Source organism: Phyllostomus hastatus, unplaced genomic scaffold (genome assembly GCF_019186645.2).
Source record: "Phyllostomus hastatus isolate PE091 unplaced genomic scaffold, TTU_PhHast_1.1 phas_scaffold_78, whole genome shotgun sequence".
NCBI lineage: Eukaryota > Metazoa > Chordata > Mammalia > Chiroptera > Phyllostomidae > Phyllostomus > Phyllostomus hastatus.
The window spans coordinates 83,386,395-83,393,343 of NW_025334041.1; positions in this window are offsets into that span (position 1 = coordinate 83,386,395).

Genomic DNA, 6,949 nt, shown 5'->3' on the forward strand with positions numbered 1-6,949 from the left:
TCGCTGGATGTGGTCTGCCCATATTTTGTTGAGGATTTTAGCGTCTGTGTTCATCAGTGATATTTGCCTATAGTTTTCTTTCTTTGTTGTGTCTTTATCTGGCTTTGGGATTAGGATGATGCTGACCTCATAAAAAGAGTTTGGGAGTCTTCCATCTTACTGAATTTTTTGAAATATTCTGTACAGTGTAGGGTTAGCTCTTCCTTAAAAGTTTTGTAAAATTCTTCTGTGAAACCATCTGGTCTAGGGCTTTTGTGTGTCGGGAGTTTTTTGATTACTGCTTCAATTTCATCTGCTGTTATTGGTCTGTTCAGGCTTTCTGCTTCTTCTTCATTCAGTTTTGGAAGATTATATTTTTCTAGAAATTTGTCCATTTCACCCAGGTTTTCAAATTTCTTAGCATATAGTTCTTCATAGTAGTTTCTTACAGTGCTGTGTATTTTTGTGGTATCAGTTGTAGTCTCTCCTCTTTCATTTCTGATTGTGTTTATTTGGGTCCTCTCTCCTTTTTTCTTGATGAGTCTGCTTAAAGGCTTGTCAATTTTGTTTATCTTTTCAAAGAACCAGCTCCTGGTTCTTGATCCTTAGAATTCTAAGGACTTCTTGATCCTTCAAATTGTGTTTTTATGTCTCTATGTCATTTTATTCTCTGATTTTGGTTATTTCCTTTCTTCTGCTTGCTCTGGGCTGTCTTGGGTTTTGTTTCTCCAGTTCTTGTAGGCTTAGGTTGTTTATTTGAAATGTTTCTGTCTTGTTTAGGTAGGCCTGTATTGCTATGAACTTCCCTCTCAGGACTGCCTTCACTATGTCCCATAAGTTTTGGACTGTTGTGAGTTCATTTTCATTTGTTTCCAAATCAAACTTTTCAAACTTTTTTTATTTCTTCCTTGATCTCATTCTTAACCCATCCATTGTCTAATAGCATTCTATTCAATGTCTATGAATTTGAGCGGTTTTGAGTTTTTTCCCTCAAGGTTGGTTTCTAGTTTCAGTTCTTTGTGGTTGGAGAAAATGCTTGATATGACTTTAATTTTCTTGAATTTGTTGAGGCTTGTTTTGTGTCCTGTCATGTGGTCTATCTTTGAAAATGTACCATGTGCATTTGAAAAGAATGTGTACTTTGGTTCTTTGGAATGAAAGGTTTTATAAATATCAGCTAAGTCCATTTGATCTAGGACATTGTTCAATACCACAATATCTTTTTTGATATTTTGTTTGGAAGAGATACCCATTTTTGACAGTGGGGTGTTAATATCCCTTATTATAACTATGTTGCTGTCAATATCTTTCTTGAAGTCCTCTAAGATTTTCTTTATGTATTTGGGTGCTCTTATGTTGGGTGCATATATGTTTATAATGTTTATGCCTTCTTGATGGATTTTTCCCTTGAGTATTATGAAGTGTCCTGGGTCTCTTTTTATGGCCTTTATTTTGAAGTCTATTTTGTCTGATATGAGTATTGTTACCCCGGCTTTTTTCTGTATCCCTTTGCTTGGAATATTTTTTTTTCCCAACCCTTCACTTTCAGTCTGTGTAGGTCTTTTGTTCTGAGGTGGGCCTCTTGTAGATGGCATATGTGTGGGTCATGTTTTATCTATTCAGCTACTCTGTTTCTTTTGATTGGAGCATTTAATCCATTAAAATTTAAGGTTATTATTGATAGGTACTTATTCATTTTTCCCCCTTTGTACTTGTGTTCCTCCCTTTCTCACTCTTTTCCTTCCTCTTCTTATAGTAATCCCTTTAACATATCTTGCAGAGCTGGTTTAGAGGAGGCTACTTTTGCCTGGGAAACTCCTTATTTCACCTTCCATTTTAATCAAGAGCCTTGCTGGCTAGCGTATTCTTGGGTGCAGGGCTTTGTTTTTCACTACTTGGACTATCTTTTGCCATTCCCTTCTGGTTCAGAGTGTTTCTGTTGAGAAGTCAGCTGCTAGCCTTATCAGAGCCCCTTTGTATGTTACTTCTTGTTTCTCCTTGTTACTTCTTGCTTTTAAGATTCTCTCTTTGTCTTCAATACTTGGCATTTTAATTATGATATGTCTTGGAGCAGGCCTTTTTGGGTACATCTTGCTTGGGATCCTCTGTGCTTCCTGAACTTACATGGTTTTTCCCCTCTCTAAGTTCAGAAAGTTTTCTGTCATTTTTTCAAACAGTCTTTCTATGCCTTGTTCCTTTTCTTCTCCTTCTGGTATTCCTATGATTTGAATGTTGTTGCATTTCATGTTATCATGGAGTTCCCGTAAGCTATCTTCATATTTTTTTTAGTCATTTTTCATGCAGCTCCTCTACCTGGCTGTTTCTTTCCACCTTGTCTTCCAGCTCACTGATTCGGTCCTCTGCTTCATCCAGTCTGCTTGTAATTCATTCTGGTGTGTTTTTAATTTTAGAAATTTTCTTTTTCATTTCTTTTTTTTTGTTTGTTTATAGTTTCTATTTCCTTTTTCATACTGTTGTAGTTGTCACTCAGTTCCTTATCTTTGTGAGTTCCTTGAGCATTCTTATAACCATTATTTTGAATTCTATATCTGATGGTTTGCTTACCTCCATTTCATTTAGCTCTTTTAGTGGGGAGTCTTCCATTTCTTTTGATTACAGGTTCTTTTTTTGTCTCCCCATTTTAGGTGACTCTTTTTGTTTGTTTCTGCGCTTCCTGATGTTCTGCTTTGCTAGCTGTCTTTGTAGGTGGACTTCTCTGGTAGGATTCTGTGGGATTCGATGATGTGGTCTCTTTGATCTCCTTGTCTGGATGCTCTGGGGCTACCCTTTCTTCTGTTTGTGTGGGCTCTCTTGTTGTACTTGGGTTTTTACTTGTTGGTGGTTCCTTTGTTGTATAGCTCCTCCAGCAGGTATATTGGTGTTCACATCTCTCATCTACTCTTGCATGTGATCAGTGGCAGGGGGTAGGCAAAATGGATTAAGACAGCGGGAGAGTATTCTGTGGGATTTAAAGTACCAACAAATAGAAAAGAGATAGGGGATCCTTTGGATTAGAATAGCATTAACTGTGATATTTTACCCAACTAACCACTTCCATAAAAGGTGATAAAGAGATAAAATTCTTGCTAGAGGGGAGAAGGATTTTGAGCTGACTCCAGAAAACAGAGAACTTGTGCAAGGTCAGATGATGAGCTATAGTGAGAATAAAGGATAGAAAGTAGGCATAGTGTGTGAGAGAATAGAGTTAACCATAACAATAATAAAGCTCAGGAATATAGCGAAATGGGCTAGGATCCAGGAGGGGTGCTGTGTAGTATTTACAATAATATGGTACAGTAATTACTTACAATAGTACTGGAACAACAATAATATGACAGAATCTATATGATCTGAATAGCAAGAATAGGAAGTACTCGACCTAGAGTAGTATGCTGTTGGAACTCAAGTGACGTGAAAGAAGGAAAATTAAAATACAATATGAAAGAACCAGGAAAACTAGTCAAACAATGCAATTAAACAAATAAAACTAAACAGAAAGGAGAGAAAAAATATTAATGAAATAAAAAGTAAAAAAATAACACAAATAATAATATGCAAGTTCTATAGGGTAGCAAAATGAAATTTGTCTCAGTTTCTCTGATGTTGCGGTTAGCCTTGTGCTCCCTTTTGGATCTGTCTCTAGACCTTTCACAGCTCTGGGTGTTATTGTCTCGCTTGGGAAGTAAAGCGGGGCGGGTGGGGAGAAGAAAAAAAAGCCTGCAGACTTTAAGCCTACCAAGGGAGTTCTGCCAGTCTTCCTGGATGCTGCAGACTGAGGGGGACTGGGCTTCGCTTTTCTCCCTTCCTCAAGGATATGTTGCAAGGATGGGGACCAGGTCTGGGTGGCAATATTCACAGTTGCCCAGCCTCCAGCCTGGGTCCTCTGTTCATTGCCAGGCCCCCACTGTCCATCTGTGCCAGGCCAATGCCTTTAACCCCCCAGTTAAGCCGCCTGTGATGTGCACTAATTAGGGAAAACTCACACACCACCTTCTCCCTGTTTGCTGGCCTAGGTGCTAGGCACTCTCAAAGTCTCTTCAGGGTAGTTCAGTGCCCCCGCTGAGTTAAGTCTTTTTGTGGATTGCCAACTCCCTGAGCCCTGCTGCCCTCCTCAGCCAGCCAGCCAACCACTGCACAAGAGTTCCTAAAGCAGCAACTGAGAACCTTTTTTTGAATAAAATCCTCTTGTTTAAGCCCACCATTCTTAATAAGCGCCTGGCTTTTCATACAGCCCAACTTTCTAACCAGACCAGAGACTATCTGGGTCAGGGTCCAACACGACCCAACTCCTCTCTTCAGGTGTCGCCCAGCTCCCCAATTGCTCTGGTGGAGTCCACAGTCCAAGCAGGTGAACACCACCCCTGTGCATCTCCCACTTTGTCTTTTTCCCCCCAGCGACCTCAAGCATCCAGGTCTATTCTGCTGCTGCTCTGTGCTCTGTGCTCCCTGCCTCAGTAGGGGAGGGAGCTGCTGATCTGGCTCTCTTCCAAAGATCTTGTGGCAGGCACTGGGCTGGGGGCTGCAGCAGCTCTGGTCCCCGTGCTGGTCCCAGGGATCTTACTGTCCCCACACAATCTCCTTACTGTCTGTTTTTCAATGTCCTCTAAAATTTTGGCCTCCACACTTCATATAAGCTGGGATTTCATTGGCTGTACACTCTGTTCCTCAGAAGATCTGCTAGGTGTTCCAGCTGAGCGCAGGGGGAAGTGGGCTCTCCTCCCACCTACCTCACCACCATCTTCCCCTAATGTTTCCTGCATGTACCATGCTAAGTACTTTATAAGCACTCCCTCAGTTAGTCCTCATTACAACCCCAAGAGATGTACCAGTGAGGAACCAGACTTGGTCTCTCAACTCTACTTCAAAAAATTTCAAGCATACAAGACAATTGCAAATATTACAATGAATATCCATGTGTCTTTCATGTGAATTCACCATCTGTCAATATTTGCTGCATTTGGTATGTGTCAAGTACCTGTCTGCGTGTCACACAAACACAACACCTGCTTTTCTTCTGAACAATCTGAAAGGAAGTTGCAGACCTTAGGGTACTCTCCCTACATTGTATTTAATTGCCATGGCTCTTGGTCTCCTTTAATCTAGAACAATCCTTTTTAAAAATATGTTGACATTTTTTTAGAGTACTGTAGATGTCTTTCAGAATTCCACAACCTGGAATTGTTCATAATTTGAGTCAATTCAAATATTTTTGGAATAATGGTAGGTAGATGGATTTTGGGTCCTTCCTGTTGCACGTCATCGAGAGGCACATGTGAGTTGTCCCCCACACTGGAGAAATGAAATCTATCACTTGATCCAGATGGTACCCCCAAACCTCTCCATTATAAAGGCAGCTTTCCCCTGAAGCTCAAAGAGCTGAAGCTCCCCTCAGAGCTCACAATGCTGGGGTCAGGGTTAACTCTCAGATCTGCAAGGCCTCGTAGGCTGTGCTCCTGGTGACTTCATCGCATGACTTCATCCCATGCCATCTCTTTCAAACATGCTCATTTTATTTATTTTTTAAAGGGGGGGAGAGGGCCAAATTATTATGTAAAAATTTGATTACAACAGATTTTGTTGGCATTAAACTTAGAGATATTTTAAGTGTGAATATGGATATAAACCAAAAACCAGAAACGACATTTGGTAGACATGAGAAGTGTTCCAGTAATTACAGATCTGAAAGCAGAAAGCAATTTAGAATATGTAACTGGAAAAGACACCAGCATTCAGGCTGCCTGTCACACTTTATTCAGATGGCCTGTGATCTGAGAAGAGGGCCAGTTTGCACCCAAAAGAACTGTCTTGTCTTTTCTTTCCAGGCGAATGTTTATATAGCAGGGAATAAACAATATGTGGTAAGGGGTTTTGAAATTCAGGGAGGATTAGGTAGAAGAAACTGCAACGTTCCTGTCCTGGGCAGTTAACTGTTCCCAGGGAAGGGTGGTCATCTATCTCTCCCTGGAACACAAAGGCCCGGATGCCTCCACTTGTCCCCAGGCGGTAATCTTTAGCAGTGCCCCAGGAGGTCAGCTATTTTCCCAGGAGCCAGGGTGGGCCTTATCTGTTGGTTCTGAAACAAAAGCTTTAACATACACAATACCTACTAGGCTTATAACTATTTACCTTAAACTAAAATTTTCTAGCTCTTAAGTCCCCTATCAATGACTTTACACCACTTCATCCCATGCTATCACTCTCAAACATGTTCATTTTATTTATTTTTATAGGGGGGGAAGAGGGCTAAATTATTATTATTTAAAAATTAGATTACAACAGATTTTGTTGGCATTAAGCTTAGAGGTATTTTAGGTTTGAATATGGATATAAATAAAAAACCAGAAACGACATTTGGTAAAAACATGAGAAGTGTTCCAGTAATTGCAGATGTGAAGGCAGAAAGCAATTTAGAGAAACAGACAAACCCCATCCTTAGAATGATTCTGCTACACATTGGAATGTCAGTAGTGCATCAGTAAACTGTTCACATTTAGGGTCTTCATCTTGAGATTCGACAGCTATTTCTTAAAAACTTTCTCGGTACTCTGTGCAAATAAATTGGTCTTCCACATGCCTTGGCACACACTTAAAATATCTGCATTGTGTATATACAAAACACCTACCATTTGGGCAAGGCAAAGTATGTACTTCATAATCAAACTATAATGTACCTCTCAAATGTGAACAATATACACACAGTACATGGTATATATTATTTACAAAATGTAATACGAGCTGTAATTTTTTAAACTCATCTTTAGTTTGCACTTGTAGTTTGCAACAATAAAATTTCCATTTCTGACTAACATTCAAGAGTCCAGAAGTTTGGGGGAAAATATGTTTTACATACATACTGAAATCCAAGATCTAAGTTTGAACTTCTAGGCAAGTTTTTAAATGTCTTGCTATCAATTCCCTATTTGGGTTGGTATTTTCAATACTGCTCCCCATCCAGTGACTGGATGGCTTT